The following is a 20,290-nucleotide window of genomic DNA, read 5'->3' as shown; positions in this document are numbered from 1 at the left end:
AGTCTCTCTCTCTTTCTCTCTCTTTTTTTTTTATAAAAGGTTTTCTAATCGTTAGAGAATTATTTGTTGAAAAGTCTTCCAAAAAAAAGCAAGAAAGCAAGCAAAGAAAGCAAGCAAGCAAAGAGAGAAAGCAAGCAAAGAGAGAAAGAAAGCAAGAAAGAGAGAAAGCAAGAAAGAAAAAGAGAGAGAAAGAGAGAGAGAGGAAGGGAAGGGAAGGGAAGGGAAGGGAAGGGAAAGGAAGGGAAGAAAAGAAGTCTTTCCTCATCCTACAATTACCTTGCAAATTCTTATATCATTCCAATATAAAAATCAGTTCCAATTGTAATGAAGATACAAACACAGACAGACAGACAGGGAAGGGAAGGGAAGGGAAGGGAAGGGAAAAAAAAGAAAAGTCTTTCCTCATCCTACTAAATTACCTTGGTGTGTTTGTCAAAAATCAATTCACCATATGTGTGTAGGTCTATTCCTGGATTTTCTTTTCTCGTCTATTGACGTACATATCTAGCCTTTCATCATATCACACTATTTTAATAACTGTAGCTTTATAGTAACCCTTAAAATCATATAGTGTAGGTATAAATAGCTTCATTCATCTTTTTTTTAAAAAAACGCTTTGTCTCTTCTAAGTGGTTTGCATTCCCAAAAACTGTTGTCTATTTCTACAACAACAACAACAACAACAACAAAACAATCTTTACTGGAATTGTTCCAGATCTACAGATCACATTAAAATTGACACCTTAATAATATTAAGTTTGACAATCTATGACTATTAAATAATGCTAGTCTTTTATCTCAGCTGATCTCTCCTTAAATGTTCTACCTCCTAATCTTATATCGATGATGCTAAGCAATGTTTTAAAAATATATTTCTTGATTCCATAGTAAATTATTTCAAAGATTGGTCATTATCTAAATTTTCAGCATAATGTTCCTTTTCTTCTGCTCTATAATTTTTATTGTACCCCAGGTTTATTTTTTCTTATTTATGAGATTTGAAAGCTTATTAATAATTTTCATAAAATTATTAATGGTCTTTTGTATCTGGCTTCTTTCATTCAGCATAATATTTCTCAGATCCATTTATGTTGTACATATCAGCAGTTTGTCTCTTTTTATTGCTGAGAAGAAGTCTCTTTTACGGATGTATTATATTGTTCATCTAGTCACTTGTTGATACACACTTAGGCTCGTTCCAGTTTCTGGGAATTCTGAATAGAGTATCTACGAATATTTGAGTATAAGTCTTCTTTGTGTAGACATATGTTTCATCTTGCCATGGGTAAATATGCAGAAGTGAATTGCTGTGTCACATAGGAGATATGTACTTAATCTTACAAAGATGTTGTACCATGTATGTTGCCACCAGCAAAAGGCATAAACTTAGATAAATCCATTCAATGAGAAAAGGCTACAAGGATACTAAAATTGTACCAGCTGAATTAAAAACAGAACTGATCCTTTAGCTAAAACTATAATATCAGAGGTCAAATTTGAAAAACCCTCCCAAAGCAGAAAGGAGCAAAGGGTTAAATATTATGTCATATGATATGTACAACATAAATGGATCTGAGAAATATTATGCTGAATGAAAGAAGCCAGATACAAAAGAGTATGTACTATATGATTCCTTTTTATGAAAGTTATTAATAAGCTTTCAAATCGTTATATAGAAGATGCAGAATAGATCACTAATCAAAGATTTTCAGGTATATTGAATGAGAAAACCAGAAAAATAAGCAATGAGTCTCAATATTTTTTGAAGAATGATGGTAATAATGAAAGAAAATTTTATGAAGCCTTACATGAAGATCAAAAGAGATCACTGTGTTAAAAAGGAATTCAAATTAACTAAATGAAAGTCTATAGCCAGACGCTTCTTAGGTTTCCCTTTTTATAAAGATCGATTAATATCAAAAAGGATAAAGTCAGAAAAAAATAATTATCAATGAAAAATGAAAGATATTAATTTGTCTTTTTGCAGATCACACTCATCTGCAAAACTAAATTACTAAAAAATTATTGAGCAATGCTTATAATTTTAAGACAATAATTGACTAACCAATAACTTTTTATTTAGCCACATTTTTATTTATATCTAAAGGTAAAAGACACTTTCAATAGTTCAAAAAATCTATTTACACAGAAACTATGTGAACATAGATGCAGGTGATTCAGTGATGAGTCAAATTTAAGAGGTCTTAAATGAGGAAGTAGTGATATATAACTAACTGGAAGTGAGAATAAAAACCAGATATAAAAGTTGTCTATCACCACCCTTGCACTCCTCCCCACATTCGATCCTTCAACAAATCTAGTTTCTCAGAATACCTGCATCTCTCAATCTGTATCTCTCCATCTATCTCATTAACTTGGCTCTGCTTCTTATCACCTCATTTGGGCTATTTCAACCATTTCCTAATAGGCTTCCCTGTATCCACTCAGAGTACCTCACTGTAGAAACAAACAATGTTTAATTGTAGTAAATATAAAAAAAAAATCTTTAAGTACATATGCATAGAATGTGCATGTGTAGTACAACTATAACCTAAGTCCTAAACCTCAGGGTGTGTGTGAGTGTGTGTGTGTAAAGCAGTAGGTAAGCTGGTATGGGTAAGTAAAAAAAATAAAAAGTGCTAAGTGTATCATATTTCCTAAGAATTCTGGTTTTTTCCTATCTCTCCTTTTTTTCTCATTTTTTTCTTTCTCTTATTATCTTTGCCAATTAGACTTTGCTGTTATTTCTAAAATTAATAAATATTAGTTCCAATTCTTTACACATGGTGAGAAATGACATTTCAAAAATGCTTTCTTCATAAACTATCTTTCTACTGATACTGGACTCTCTTAATCTAATAACGTAATCTACCTGGCAAATTTCTGTGCACTTCTTATCCAAAAGACTAAGGATTGGAGAGTTGCTCAGAAGTTTCAGTCCTTCTCCCAAGCAGGAATCCTCAGTGATTACATCCCTGACATGGGGTCACCCAGTTCCTACTGAAGGATTCAGTGTTTAAGAGTTCACGTCTTTGCAGACCAGCTTACACCACGGTTGGATAGCACTAATATGAGATGACGCTTCACTTCGAAGAGCCATAATTCACTTCCCAATATATTCATCCATTTTTTCTACTTTTACCTTCCTGTAGCCTATTGGCAAGCCTTCTCTGTTCCAGGGCAATTACAGAAGCTCATCCTTATTGGAAACCATTAAAGACTGCTTATACTCCCATTTATTATCTTAGAAAATGGCCCCAAGAAATGGATTCAATATGCTAGATGTGGTTTTAACCAGAGAATGGGATTTATCAGTATAGTACTATAGGTAAAATACTTTCTTTAACTGGAAATATACCTTTATTAATAAAATGATGAGTTCTAATTCCATTATCTTTTTTTCAAACTGAACTGTTTAACAGAGTTTCAAAACCAATTTGTACTAGAATAACTCCTCCCATACACATTTTCCTATGGATTTTTTTTTTTTTTAAATCAGGTTTCCTCCAACCAGTAATATGTTTTTTTTGGATTTCTATATTGATCCTTATTCTGTTACATATTATCTATCACTTTCTAGATGTATATTTTCATAGTCTTTAAAGCATTCTGATACTCTGTACCACTTTTCCACATATTAGAAAAGTGACATTAAGACAATAATATCCACACACTCAATGAAGCATATATATTTAAGCTTTAAATCAAGTGCTGTATTGTTAGTTCTCTCATGTTTACACAGGAGTAATAATTATGTTGCAAAAGTTTTAATAAGAGAAGACACATAAAATCTACCAAGTATAGAAACTGAAATATAAATGGTAATTTTCAGTTCCCAAGAATGAGAAATAAATTGGCATCTTTTTTTTTCTTTATTGTATAACTGAAAGAATAGACAATGTTATCGATTGACAATATGACACTATCAACTTAATTGAAAAAAATTAATGTTTGCAAATTTTCTTTCAAGGCATTAATGATCTTCTAATTCATACAAGTGATTGTTAATTTGACCAGATTTTACACTTTGTATTAAAATTTGATTTAACATTTTAAGCATATAATAAAAAAGTCACTGTGTGAATCACTATAAAACACTAGGACATTTGTCTTTAGATTTAAATATTTAAAGCTCGAGAACCATAGCCACTCTCTACTTATAAGAGACAATTATCCATGTGGATTTGAATTTTCCATCATCTGAAATTATTCCAATTTATTATTACTGTAATTTTCCGAGACCTGAATGGTTGAATAAAATAGTTGAGGTTACAATAAAATCTGTTTACTTCTTATAAACTTTGTTTTCATATCATTTTAAAATTTGCTGCTAAAGGAATAGTTATGCATTGGGAGGATTTGATTTAAATCAGTAAGATACAATTTTCGCTACGAGTTAGGAATACCCAATTTAATCAGTTTTTCCAACAAAAAGTGTCTTCTTTCAATCTGGTATGACTTTAATGGTCAATGTCCCACCAGTCAATAAATGTTGATTTTGCTCTTATTAAATGTGGCATCATGCTAAACGCTAAATGTACAGAGAAGTAACAAAAAGTATAAAACCTTATCCTCTGCATAAAGAAAGATACTACCTAAATAAAGATATGGGATATATACCTATCCTAGAAATATGTAATGTCTTTATTTTAATAAAATATATATAAAATAGCTAACATTTGTATGATATTTAAGATGTGCCAAGCCCTATTTTAAATTACTTCCTTTAATCCTCACAATAATCCTATGAGAGAAGTACTTTTATCTAGATCTAACTAATGAGGAAACTAAGATACAGAGGCCAAATATTTGCCTCAAATCACACAGCTAGTTAGTCCTGGAGCCAGGATTTGAACGTAAATCCAGTTCCAGAACCCACAATCTTAACCACTCTGCTATTCTGCTTCTAATTATACTTTTTTCCCTAAGTAATTTATTGAGGTATGATTTACATCTAGAAAATGCATAAATCTTAAGTACAGAGCTCCATAAACATTGGCAAATATATAAGCCTGAGTAACCATCACTCAAATCAAGATATGCACATGTGTGCCTGTGCAAGCATGCATGCTTATACACTTTTGGGTCTACTTTCCATTAATTATACTTTGGTTAATTTATTTAGAAAAGATAATAAACTTTAGAAAAAGGGGAGGTGTCATTAGGAAGTAATGATAACAAGTAATATTTATTGAGCACTTGCTTAGTGTCCATCACTGTACTAGGTTCTTTACATCTAATGCCCTCTATAACCCTCCTAACTACCCGATGAAGAAGATGCTGCAATTGTCTCCCTTTTACAGATGAGGAACTGAAGTACAGAAAGGTTAAGAAGGAAGTATCAAGACTCTACAATTTTATTCTAACTGATCAATTAAAAAGGTAAAGAGGTAAAAAGAGATGACAGGATAGATGGATGTTAGAGATTTTAAAAGCCCAAGAAAGAATTTTGTAATTACTAGTTAAATGTGATTTGCCATCCAGAATCCAATTAGACCTGGACTAAACTGGATATCAGGAGAGATTCACTACCAAATGAACGGAAAGAAGCTAAAGTTAAAGTAAGCATCAAGGGATCTGAAGAGGAAGAATGAGTTGAAGACAGGAAATAGTCTTGAAGGATGCCCAAATTAAAATGGATAGTGTGGAATGTTAACAGAAGAAAAGACAGAAGAGCTGGCAAAGGAAAAGCTTTTGAATTGAAGAGGGATAGTTTAATTGACTATCACCAAAAAGACAATTAGAAAAACACAGGAAAGCATGTTTGAACCTTTCTAGCATATGGTCAGATTCAATTACCAAGTCAGTGTGAAATACTGGAAACACATATCTCTAGAAAAAGAGTGGCTACTGAATTCTTACATAACATAGGGTATACTAATAGTTGAAAAACACAGTGAATGACTTATGAGTCTTTCCCAGAAATGACATATACAAAGCTTATCTTTTTATTTGCGACAGTTGCTAATATTATATAGTTGTACCTGCCATCTGTAGATAACATCTACATTTCTCCCTTTTCTTTAGTGGATCTTAATCCTGGTGTACATCAGAATCCCCTGGAGAGCTTTTAAAGTAGTATCAATGCCCATATCCCTTGGGAGAGAAAGGCATATAAAAAGAAGAACCTGGGAGTTTTTTCAAAGTATACATGCTTCCTTCTCCACCCCTGGGATGTTGTGGAGCACAGTAGAGTATTAGAATGTAGAGTTTGCAAATAATGCCTAATGGATTCTGATATACATTCTGCTCTTTAAGGACCACTATTTTATGCACTCCTGGGTGAGCTCAATATGTCCAAAGGTCTCAAATACCATTTGTACATTAATGGCTCCTAAGTTTTCATCTCTACTATCTCCATGCTAGACCCCTCTCTTGTTCCAAACACACATAACCATATGACTAGTTCTTATTTCTACCTGTTCATCCAAAGAAACATCAAAGTCATAGATTTTTAAAAAATGTCCCCTCTACCTCATTCATCTGAATGGTGTTACCACACACAGAATTGTACTAAATTTCTCTTTTCCTCTATATCATTATTTCTTCACCTTCTCTCAGAGTTGAAAGAAGGCCAAAGAAAAATTTTGGAGAAAAAACTAAAAGCCCAATTTGAGGCTCAAATCAATTCTGACTTCAGTTATTATACTACTATATTTTTTATAATACAGTAAATTTTTTGGCTTTTGCACTTCTAAATTTTTTTTTCAATTGCAGTTGAAATTCAATATTATATTAGTTTCAGGTGTACAGCATAGTGGTTAAACATTTATATAACTTTCAGAATGATTCCCCCCAAAATTCTAGTGCCTACTTGGCACCATACACAGTTATTTGTACTACTTTTGAATTGGCCTTATTGACTTAGTCTTATTCTCCGGAAATCCACCCTCCACGTTACTGCCGAAGAGACCTACTTGACCATTTCACTTATTTATTCAAATCTATGCAATTTGTCTACCCAAACACTTGGGTAAAAACCAAGATTTTTATGGTGACATATAATGTCCCCAAGAGCTGTGAGAATATACTCTACATCTTGAATTTAATTTCGTTAGAACACTATGACATTGGTGGCCTCCAATGAGCCACTAGTTCCAGTATCCATACCTTTGTGTAGTCCTCTCCCTGTGAATCTGTGTTTATTTTAACTATAACCGGTTCCAAGCCTAAATATTTGCACTTTTGAGAGCTCTGAACTGACACACAAATGTATATCTACCCCCTCCAGATGGACCACATGGAGAGAAGCAGTTTTGAGATTACACAGAAGAGAGAGAGAAAAGCTATGCTCTCTCTGGAGCCCAGTAAATCCCAGGCCACAGTTAAAATGCCAGCTGGATGCATCCTCCGTAGTTATCACCAGCATGGCCAGTAGAAGAACCACTCAGCTGAACCCAATCCTAATGATAGTTTTTTTTTTGAAGAAACTAAGTTTTGGGGTATTTACGTAGCAATAGAGAACTGAGTTTGGTTAGGGCTCTGCAAAGTCTTTATATCTATTGCTCATATAGATATGTGTATATACTGACCTTCACTAGGATAAAATTAAGATTAATAAAACTTGACTGAGTAGTTAGGATTTTTTTCTAAAGAAGTAGCTTATACTCTGTATGATCTGAAAGATGTTTACTTGGATACATCACACAGAGAGTATGATAGTGGTCAACAATTAACAGATTTTTCTGAGTGACTTTGCAAAGTGTCATGAATATATACTGCAAGAAGACAAATTAGCTAACAAGCTTGGTAAGTGTGACTTAGAATCTGTCTTCAGGTAGCAGATGGAGTATAGACATCAGAAGGATGCAGACACACTAATTAAATCTATGAATGGTGGTGTTAAAAATGTTCTGTTGTGATTTTGATAACTCTTTAAAGATTTTGTTTTATTCTTAAGCTTAACTGTAGTGGTATACACTCATTTATTGCATATGACACTTTATTTTATAAAAGGTTGTGTTTGTAGTTATAACAGCAGATTCAAATGATGGGTATTTCGTGCACCATGAAAAAACAAACTAAAGTAAAACCCCATATATGGAAGTGAGTTCTTATAATCAGTCCTTCCAAAATCAAAATATATATTTTTTCTGATTATAAAGATACAATAATATCTAATAATGTAGAAAATTAAAGGAATATTAAAAAAAAGAAAGAAAGAAAAATACCACCCTGAGTACTAAGTCTTTATCCAAGCTAAAAGAAAAGAATGGATTCCTGCCAGGAGAAATCTGCTCTTAACAAGAGGGTTTAACATGTTTTCCTTCTTATCTTTATAACATTCAACTTCAGCTGACCGTAGTTGATCTACTGTCAACACTGACCTGTACTTCCCTTTATGTTAATTCATTTATTAATAATATTCTTTATATATACTCACTGGTATTAAATTTCAAACCTTATTTAAGAATAATTGTTCATATTCAAAGGTAAATATAATTTTCTAGCACTTTAATTATTAAAATATTATAAACAAACGTTCAGTGCACTCATTTTTGATGTATTATAAGACTTCAAAAGACTGTCAATTTTTGCATAATTTCCTAATTTTTTTGCTTTAAAATATCTTCATCTTGTTGTGTCCAAATATTTTCAATTATGCGAATAATATCATGTTCTTGATAATTGGGTAGAGAAAAGCTTACAATACCATTGATGTGCACATACCCAGTGTGCTCATTAACATCTGTATGTCAATATGTATATTAGCTTTTTCAGAGAGAAAATTGATTCAACTTCATCTTGTCCTTGGTAAAATGAATTACATCTGACTCTTCTTATAAAACATCAAAGGTATCAGAAAAAAAAAAAAAGAACCTCCACCAGATTTTCAAAGGCAAACGAAGAAACCTTGCTACTGCCCTTAAGAAGTAATTCTATTGTTCTTGCTTCTTAATGTTTCCTTTTACTTAAAGGAACTGGTCAAGGTTAACACATTAGGCAGTCCTGCCTAGCAGAGAATATTTTTAATAGTAATTTGCTAGAGGCAATGGCTTTGGGTTATACAGTGTCCCTATAACTGGCAGCTTAAAATCCCAGATAGGCTGACTCATCCCTTATATTTGGAGGTTTAAAAAAAAAAATAAGGCACATCTCACAATTTATTGCATACAGATCTTTGAGGCCAGGTTGTAGATCATCTGCTCAGGCTGCAAAATTATATCCAAATACGTAAATTGAAAACCTCAAGCTTAGTTGCTGTGATTTTAACTTCTATAAGGGCCATCAGCCAATACTTAAAAACTCAATTTCATTCTACACCAGGTATTTCTCATGTACAGATCAAGCTATCGGCAAGATTTTCCTTAAAGATTATCATGTGGCTAGCATACACATGGAATCTAGGAAATTCACAGGACAAAAGGACATGGCCTGTGATTTCAAGTTTACAGTTGTCATGAAGATCAAAATGTACTCAAATGAAAAAATCCACAATTACTACAGGAATTCAGAGAAAGGAAAAATGACTGGTTCATGGAAAACAGGATGTTAAAAAGTAGAGTCCGTTAAACTGACAGACTACTAGATTTTCTGCACCAAGTTCTTACTTTCACACTTAATAGCATTAGTAGACAAAGATACCTCCACTGTTATCCAAGTCAGACAGCCCCTTTTGTATTATGGATGTTATCTCTTCCCATTGAAATGTTCCTTCACAATACCTTTTCCCCCTGAGCCTCTCCTATGTTAAAAACAAAACAAAACAAAACAAAAACAACAATAAAAAAACTCTTGACCTTATTTTTTCCCCACTTTATCTCCTAGCTTCTGAAATGTCTAATTGCAGGAAATGGATTTACTTCTTCACCTCTCATTTATTTATAAATTGAAAACAAACTCTCTTAACCCAGCTTCTTTAAATAATCTAATCTAAGCCAAGTCAACATGGCTTGCTGATTGTCAAAGGGTTTAGTGGTCTTTTAGTGAAATTTGATCACTCTCTTCATGAAACTCTACTCACACTCTTTTTAGTTTTCATGGAACCATCATTGGTTTCCCTCAGAACTCAGCCCCTCTTCAATCTCTTCTGTGGTCTTTGTCTCTAGCTACTTTCCCCCACCCCCAAATTATAACCACATTCCTCTTCATCATTTAGTTTACATTTGTCACATGATCGCAGATGGTGTTATGGAACTTTGTTATAAGTCATTAAAATAGTTGCAACCATGCCTAATTTACACAGGTGATTTATACAGATGAAATTTAGATAAAAATATAGTCGTCACACATATTCACACACAATCTCTCTCTCTCTCTCTCTCTCTCTCTCTCTCTCTCCCTCCCTTCCTCCCTCCCTCTCTCCGTCTCTCTCTCTTTCTGACTTAAGAGCAACTAACCACTACACATTCCATCTAGAAATTTCCCAGATCACAGAGAGTCGATATTTCTGAAACTGAACTCGCATTTTCCATATTTCCCAAATGTCCTTTTTCCTGGTATTCTTATACAGGTGAGTGGTGCTTCATCTACCCAATTACCCAAGAAAAAATATAGAAATCTTACCCACTGTCTCCTCTTCCAATCTTTCAATAAGTCTGATTAAATATACTTTCTTAATATCTCTCATATTTGCCCCCTCCTCTCTGTACCTACTGGAAATTTTGCCTCCATCAATGCCAGTCTTATAAATGTTCTCATCACTACATCTGCTCTTCAGATATTTCCAACATTCTTTCGTAGTGGCAGAGGGCCCTTTCTGAAAACATACCAATCACATTATTTTCTCACTTAAAATTCTTCAGTGGCTCCTTCTAGCTAACAGGCTAAAGCTCAAAGGTCTTCAATATGATAGCAAGACTCTTCATGAACTAGTTTTTCTGATGACTCCAGAATTTTTTTAGCAGTTATCCACATGTACTTTTTATATGTGCATCATACATCCTATGCTCCAGCCCTAATTATTTTCAATTTAGTAGACAGAGGAATAGCAATTGTACAGGGCATCACGTTAGGACATAGGATAATGACTAACCACACAGTCTCAGGTGTCAGGCTATGTAGATTCAAATATCAGCTCCTGCATTCACTAGCTTGGTGACCTTTTGTCAATTAAAATCTGTGCCGTGTTTCTCATTTTAAAGTGGGAATGAAAACAATTTCTACCTTACAGAGTTACGGTGAGGATTAGAAGAGATAATCCATGTGAAGCAATGAAAATAGAGCCAGTAATAACCTCTTAGTAAATGTAATAATTACCAAACCTATATGCAATAAATGTCTACAGGAAAAACAATTCTATCTAGTTTTGGGAATATTTCACAAAAATTATCACAACTTAGGTGCAATGCTGAGGTCTTATAACTTGGCACCTCTCTCCAATGGAGATACCTCAGAAGCAGTGAGAAGAGTCTCTTAAAAATCTCTCTGTGTCTAAGAATGTTTTCTCTCCAAATTTTTCTCAAGTTCAGTTAATGTCCAACTTCCTTCCTAAATATTCCCTCATCTTTTCTTCATTCCATTTCAGCAACCCACCACCTTAATCTTTCTCTGTAAATTCTCATCAGTTGACACGGCCCACCTCCATCACTCCTTCCACATGGGCTGAAGAGTAGGCTATTGAATTTGGGGGAAGGGGAGGCATTAGCACAGCCTGATGAGGGAGAATGTAAATTTGCAGTGACCCCAATCCTCTTCAAAGGTCCCAATGTACACTTTACTCTTTTTAAAATTTAATTTATGAGTACTTTTCTTATTCTTGAACTCTTCCCCTGTACTGTTTCATTCTCTTATCCTATAAACTGATTCAAACCTCTCCCACACTAAAACTATCCTTCTCCTCGATGCTAAATGCAGCAGCAGTTTTTCACTTCTCTTTCTCCTGCCATTCACTAATTCTAGCTACAACTGTGCTGCATTTGCAGTTTCCACTTCCTCAGAATCCATTCACTAATTTTAATTACTATAATATAAATACAACTTTATGTTCAAAATATTACATATAAACATTTTTAACTTAAATAACCCTGGAAAGATTTTAATAAATCCTGTAGTCTTCCATGTCAAGATTGAGTTCAGTTCCTGAAAGGCAACTATTTTTAACTCTTCGCTAATTCTTCTAGAATTTATCTCAAATGCACAAACAATATGTATGTTATTTCCTATTATTTCAAAGTTCAACAATCTCTCAAATCTCTATACAGAAGATGAAGATTCTTCTCTCTCCTAGTCCTAATTTTATTCCCTGATGAACTTTCTCCGATCATAATTTGGATGATATCAATATTCAGTGTTTACATTATAGTAACTAAGTATATTTGTTTGCTGTTGGGTCATGTATCATATCATAAAAGTATTTGCTTTCTTAAACTACCTTTTTTAAAATTGAAATTGTCCTTTTTAAAAATTTGCATAGTTTTCTATGTTCCTGTTGCTAATTCTTCTATAAATCACTATGATAAAGCACATGGATGTGCCATCATTTTAACTTTTCTTTCCTCTGAAAGACCTTCTTCTAGTGGCCTCCTTCTCACTCCAGCAATCAGGGTTGGCTGTTTTGTAGGTCTGGCCTAGATCATCCTTGTCTAAAATTTCATTTTTCTGAGAATTATCTTTGCTTCTTTTTTGTGTTAGATCTCTTTATTTCCTGAATCTCACGCTATTTCATTCTTGATTAATGAGATGGACCACAAGTGATGTGAGTGTACAAGTTTGATGCCACCTATTTTCTGAAGTATCTTTATTTTTCTTTCTCTTTTTATTAAATTCATTGAGATGACATTGGTAATAAAATTATATAGGTTTCAAGTGTGCAATTCTATAATACATCATTTGTATATTGCATTGCATGTTCCCTACCCAAAGTCAAATCTCCTTCCAACACCATGTATTTGACCCCCTTTACCCTTTTCTACCTGCTTATCCCCTCCTTTCCTCTGATAACCAGTAAACTGTTGTCTGTGTCTATGAGTTTCTGTGTGTTTGTTTTGTTCATTTGTTGTTTTTGGCTTTATATCTCATATATAAGTTCTCAGCTTTTTCTATCTGACTTATTTCGTCTAGCATAATTTCAAGATCCATCCATGCTGTCGCAAATGGCAGTATTTCATCTTTTCTTATAGCTGAATAGTATCCCATTGTATAAATGTACCATATCTTTATCCAATCATCTTTCGAAGGGCACTTCAGTTGTTTCCATGTCTTGGCCACTTTAAATAACGCTGTAGTGAACATAGGTGCATATATATCTTTATGAATAAATATTTTCAAATTTTTCAAGCTGATACCCAGAAGAGGGATTGCCGGGTCATATGGTAATTTTATTCTTAATTTTTTGAGGAACTTCCATCCTGTATTCCACAGTGGCTATATCAATTTACACTCCCCCTAGGAGTATATGAGGATTCTTTCTTTTCTCCACCTGCTCCAGCATTTGTTATCTTGTCGATAATAGCCATTTTAACAGATGTGAGGCGGTAGCTCATTGTGATATTGATTTGCATTTTCCTAATAGCTAGTGAAGTTGAACATCTTTTCATATATATGTTGGCCAACTGTATGTCTTTTTGAAAGAAGTTTCTGTTCACGTCTTCTGCCCATTTTTTTAAATGGGATTTTTTTGTTGTTTTTTGTCTTGTTTTATTTTTTTGTTAAGTTGTATGGGTTCTTTAGGTATTTTGGATATTAATCCCTTATTAGAGGTGTTGTTTACAAATATCTTCTCCCATTTGGTTGGTTGCCTTTTTGTTTTGTTGATGGTTTCTTTTGCTGTGCAGAAACTTTTTAGTCTGATATAGTCCCATTCATTTATTTTTGCTTTTTACTTCCTATTCCTTTGAGGTCAAATTCATAAAATTCTAATACTAAAGTCCATAAGTTTAGTACCTATGTTTTCTTCTATGTAATGAATTATTTTAGGTCTTATATTTAGGTCCTTAATCCCAATCAAGGAGCATCAAAAGATATAAAGCAACTACTAACAGAACTAAAGGAAGAAACTGAAAACAAACAAACAAAAAAACCACAATTATAGGAGGAGACCTAAATACTCTATTGACAGCGATGAATAGATTGGCCAAACAGAAAATCAATAAGAAAATATCAGTCTTAAGTGACACATTAGGCGAAATGAACATAATCTACATTTACAGAGCCTTTCATCCCAAAACACCGGATTCGACATTCTTCTCTACTTCACATGGAAGATTCTCAAAGAGAGACCATATGTTGGGATGCAAAACTAGCCTCAACAAATTAAAGACTGAAATAATACCAAGCATATTCCTTGAGAACAATGCTTTGACATTCTTTTGTTTTAATCCTAATATATGCAGAGATTAGCTGAATCTCACATTCCAGGTTAGCAATCATTTCCTTCTGAGTATACCATTTTCCCCTAGCTTTTAGTACTCCTTTTGAGAATATTCTTCCTTGAATGTTATCTTCTGTTCTGAAAAATTTTAAGATTTTTTTCTTTATCTCGGGTGTTCAAAAATCTCATGATGTGACTTTTTTCCCTTTTTAAAAAAATAAATAAATTACACCATCTAATTTATTGGACACTTTAATCTGGAACTTCAATAATGCAAGCTTGTCTTTTTTATTTATATTGTTTCATTCCTATTTTTTTTTCATCTATTTTTCTCAAGTTTATCTTATTGGAACTCCTCATCACAGAATTTTATTTTATTCACTTTGATATCCTCAGCACCTAGGATAATATATGACAAATAGTATTGCTCAATAAAAAGTGACCGAATATATTAATTAGGATATTAGACTTCTTGGTTTACTTCTTTTCTTCCCTATTATGATTCTCCAATGTCTTTTGCTACATGTATTGCAAATATTTTCATTTCTTCTGAGCTACTTTTCCTGATTTTTCTCCATGGTTTTTGCCTCACATTAAAGGAATTTCTCAAGTGCCCTGGAATCTATGGCAGTCTATAATGTTACAGAGAGACATATAAAATAGATTAGAAAGTCTGCATGACTGGGCAGAGTTCGTGGGTCTTATGATAGAGTTATTGGGTAGAGTCTGTATGTTTTCAGCAGAGAACCTTCAAATGTCAGTATCTAGAAATCTCTTCTATTGCCCCACTCCCCATTCTTGACAAAAGAATCTATTTTTATACTTAGTGAGCTAAAAACTTGGATGCAGCATCCTGAAAAAAGAAGATTTTGTGGTTTCTCTGTTTAGTATATACATCTTTGATTACCTTGTTTCTAGGTTCTCTATTGTGTCTGATATCCTGAAGTCTATACTATTTCTGGCTCGGTTTCACCAGCGAGTCAATCTCCTGCTTTCTTTCAGGGTTGAGGAGTTGTCACGTGTCTGTGGAGGGAATCTGGGAGACTAATTGCTCATTCAAAATTTCAATTACATTTCATTTTCCTTTGCAGGGATTCCTGTCACCTCCAATTCCCGAGCCATTCCAGGATCCTAAGGTAAAACTGTGTTTCTTCTTGGTTCTTCCTTCTTCAAATAATTGTATTTCAGATATCTGTACTCTGACCATGAGTCCTTTGCATTTCACTTTCCAACATGCTGCAGACCTTACTCATATCCTCCCTCATCCATTTGCCTTGTAGATTTTTATTCTTTTTAAATATTATAGACAAGTTTAAGAGGAAGAAAAAATAAACATGCGAATTCAATCTTCCATATTTAAGCAGAAGACCTCCCTTTAGTTTTCCATTATGAAGCCAGGCTTCTATCCCTTTCTTGTCACTAAAACTGCTTAGCAAAGATCAATAATGACATTCCACACTCTAAGACACTGATTAATGCCAAGCCTATATATATATCAAGCCCAGGTCTCTCTTCACGTCAATACATATAAGCGTGTTCTGGAAATCATTTACAAAATGGGACTCACTGTTTCCTTTACTAACTTCAAGCTATTAATGTCTTAAATGATACCACTATCCAACTTTCTACCCAAGCTAGAGACCTGGGTTTTTCCTCCCTCTCTATTTTCCTTCCTCGTGTAATAAAAGAGTTCAATAGCTGCCATTGAATTAATGTATTTTATATCATTGTTCCCCATCGATCTTAAGTGTTAATGATTTAGTCCACTTCTTAATCAATATTTACCTGGATTACAGAAAGAGTCCAACTATATTCTTTCTGTCTCCAGGCTTGCACTTTCCACATTGTTGCAAGTGTGAGCTTTCTTAAACACAAATCTACCTGTGACATTGCCTGCTGAATAGTAATAATTTTGATCACAAGCCATAGTAACTAACTCAAACAACCTCAGGCATTTTTTTGGTTCACATGACCAAATTGCTTAAAAGGGACCTTGCCCCCACAGGACTGGAATGAGTCAGAGATTGGAATACCTTCAAAAGACTCACTGGATCGCTTCTCTGCTTCTCCTGGCATGTTAGGTTTATGATCTACACTGACTATGTCCATAAGGCTGGAATCATAGCCACTTGCAATCTAGAGCGTGCATTTGCCACCAGAGGAGCAGGGATTTGTACTCCTTTACTTCTAATTTTTAAAAATGTAAAGAAAGATCCTGATTAAGACCAGCTTGGGTTCCTTGCCCATCCTGATAGCCAGTGAGAATGGAGATGATTTGCAGCCCTCATTAGGATAAATAGAGTGCAACTTCCCTCAAAAAAAGCGTAATGAGAAGTATGCTGGGAATCAGCCTTTTCCACTATGTGATACAGACTTCCTGGACTTGAGTTCCAGCACAACTCCCCAGCTGTATAACTAGGGCAAGTTACTTACCTTCTCAGTGCCTTAGTTTTTTAAGATATAAAATGAGAATAAGAACAGTGATTACCTCATATACTTGTTGATTTAATAAATGTGAAATTCTTAGAACAGTCTCAGCTCCATAGTAAGTACTAAATATTAGTCATATATAAACAAATCATTCTTATCATGACATACAAAATTCACTGCACCCTGGCCCCTGCTTAGTAGTTCAGCTTTGTTTCTTATACCATTTCTCATACTAACACTTCCAAACTATGCCGAACAGTATACATCTCCATGCCTCTTGGCTCTTGGTCATACTGTTCTCTCCCTCTGGAGTGTCTTTTCCTAATTTTGTGTGTCAATTTGTCATGTAAGCTTCATTTTGATATTGAAATATTTATACCTTCAACTTGGTAATGTTACTTCTAAATGACACAAAAAATAGTCAAAGATTCATGCAAATAATATATTAACTTTAAGAAAAAAAAAACAGGAAGCAACCCCTTTCTTCCCCCTCTTTACTTTAGTCCCATGCTTACTGTTACTTTCTTTGGACTAAAGACTCTCACAGATATAGATAGCTCCAGGCTCAGACTGAATTCTCAGACCGTGAATAAATTTTTGAACTTCCCACTTGAACCACCACATTTATGACTCAAAGATCTCTCAAACTCATTATATCCAAGGCTGAACTCAATCTTCCTATTACTGCTTTTTCTCTGCCTATACTTGTTCCAGTAAATGGAATTAACCTTCCAGTGGATTCTGCCACCCTCATTATCCACTGTCCTCATTATCACTCCGTCAACAAACCTATGGATATTTCTCAACACGGTCTCCCTTCCTCACTTCCACTTCTGTTCCCTTCATTCATGATTAGTGCTGCAGTCAGAAGGATCATTTTGAATACAACTTTATTGTTTCTCCTTTGATTAAAAGTGTTCAATAGTTTTCCTTTGTCTTTAATATGAAGTCCAATATTCTTACCCCAGCATATGAATCAGCCTCGCATTATCTGGATTCAGCTTACTTTCTATCTTTACCTTAGGCTATTATCCTTCTCACCAATTACCTGCCAGTTTGTCTGATTTCATCAAATTCCTCCAATGTGCCAAACAGCTTCATGACTTACGATCTTTGCTCCTGTTCTTTCTGCTTCAAACTCTCTTTCTCACTTCCTAAAGTGTATAAATCCATTCACTCTTCCAGTCCCAGCTTAAATATCACTTTATTGGGGAAACCATACCCAAGTCAGAATTTTAATTAATTGATTGATTAATTCCTTACTTTCTCCTCCATTTTCCCAGAAGTTCCCCAAAGGCACAGGCTCTATCTTGTGTATGACTAAAGCCCCATTTCTTTACAGAATATCTCTCACCTAATTGGTACACAATAAATATTTTTTCGGATAAGTAAAATGTCCAACATTAAGTGAGTAAGTGAGTAAATTATAGTATATTATATCAATGTAGTATTCTGTGTCTGTGAAAATGTATATACTAGAAAGTGTTGGTATATGAAAAAATACAAATCACAATTCTAGGTGAAAATGCTAAATACAAATTATATACATAGATGGGGTAGGCAGAAAAATTACCCCTTCCCAAAGATGTTCACATTCTAATCCTTGGAACCTGTGACTATGTTATATAACAAGGGAAGGGGAAATTAAGGTCGCTAATAAGTTGATCTTAAAATAATAAGATTATTCTAGATTATTTATTTGGGCCAAATGTAATTACAAGGGTCTTCTAAATACAGAGAATGAAGCAGAACAGTCAGAGTCAGAGCAAAGCAGAATGGGAAAGGCACAATCAGCCATTGTCAGAGTTTTGAAGAGAGAAGGGAAACACAAGCTGAGGAATGTGGACAGCCTCTAGAAGTCGAAAAAAGGCAAGGAAATGAATTCTCCTCAGAGCTTCCAGAAAGAATGCAGCCTTGCATTCTTAATTTCATCCCAGTGAGACTCATTTTGAAAGTCTGACTTCCAAAACTGTAAGACAAAACATTTTTGGGTTTTAAGCAATCAAGTTGTGGAAATTTGTTACAGCAGCAATAGAAAACTAATACAATAGAATATATGAGTATAGAAGAGTGTACTTTTTTTTTCAAATTTTATATGTTTTTGCAGGCAAGCTCTCTGTGACTTCTATTTTCTGTCTTTACCCCATTTTACCAGCATAGTTTACAACATAACTACCATATTTCTAATGAACACATGAAATTAAAAAAAAAAAACCAATAATAACATAAATAATCTGGAGAAACTATCTGGTGCACAAATGTAAGCATTTTTTCCCAAAGACGTATTAAGTGAAAATTTAGATGGCTAATATCCAGAGAAATATCCAGAGAAATTTCATAAACTTTCTTTCTAAAATGATGAATGAATAAATTTTCATCCATTACATTCATGTTACAAATCTCTATGTAGCTTGATGACTTTTAGCACTGAGAGACAGAAATAGTTCCCAGGATAACATGATTATTCTTTCACTATTTTATTCTCTTGCGCCTTTACAGCAGTCATAAAAATAAGCATGAGATTTTGGAATCTAAGAAGCATGTTGTAGTTCCTGAATGGGAAAGAAAAGGGAAATCCTCATTTTTTTTTTTAATGCCAATATCATCTAGACGCTTAAACTATCTTAGAAAAAAAGTGAATAAAATGCACATGGATAGCTGGTAATATTTTATATTTAGGAAAGTTGGAGAACAGCAAAGTCTTTAGTTAGTGAATTTACTTATAAGATTAGAAAATGTTCTCTGGAATTATGTATTCAACAATATCATTCTCAGTACTATCATAGTTAAATTGACCTTTGAAAGATCTGAAATTTAAATTACCATAGAACGTAAGCTTTGTTTATAAAATTGAATTAAAAAGAACATTTTAAAGCAGAAGCATAGAATATTTATCTTCAATTATATGAATGGTATGTTTTCAAATAATCCATACAATTCTTCTAAAGCCTTTTCTAGTTGTTTCTTGATGAAGAAACAGATTAAAATCTGTTTTTGTTTCTGCACATGGCCAAATCCCTGAAACTTCACAGATATGATTGAAACCATACGAAAACCTGTCAGTGAGTGGAGTAAATTATCTAGAGAAAGAGAGAACACCACCAAGAGTAAATATAAAAACTAGTGCAAAGCATTCATACAAGGAACTGGTTTCATTTCCCTCTAGTACCTTCTAGTGGCAAACACAGTGAATTGCTGAATCCTATAGCACTGACAGGAAGAATTTAGTGCAAACAATATTTAATGCTTGAGGTACTATTCAATATCTTGACTTCCCCCAAAGCAGCCTCAATAAATTTTTTCCCTCAATAAGTTTCAGTTATGGATTCATAATATGAACATATCAGAAAAAATAACTTTTAATTTTCCTTCCAGAATTGAACATCTTTCAGTTAATTTATTGATAGGCACCATGAGTTTTTTCAACCTCTGCTCTCAAAGGAAAAAATAGAAAAAAATAAGATGAAGTAACAGGGCTGTAGACAAATATACAAGTACCTATATATGTGGTCTCAGTCTGTATTATGTATGAAAATAAAAGCTATTTTGAGAGAAATGTACCACGCTTTTCCTCATTAAATTGAGACTGTGGTCAGTAGTATCTAACAT

Source organism: Pteropus alecto, unplaced genomic scaffold, assembly GCF_000325575.1.
Source record: "Pteropus alecto unplaced genomic scaffold, ASM32557v1 scaffold76, whole genome shotgun sequence".
In the NCBI taxonomy this organism is placed as follows: Eukaryota; Metazoa; Chordata; class Mammalia; order Chiroptera; family Pteropodidae; genus Pteropus; species Pteropus alecto.
The sequence above is the reverse complement of the archived record's forward strand: the minus strand, read 5'-3'. Positions refer to the sequence as shown.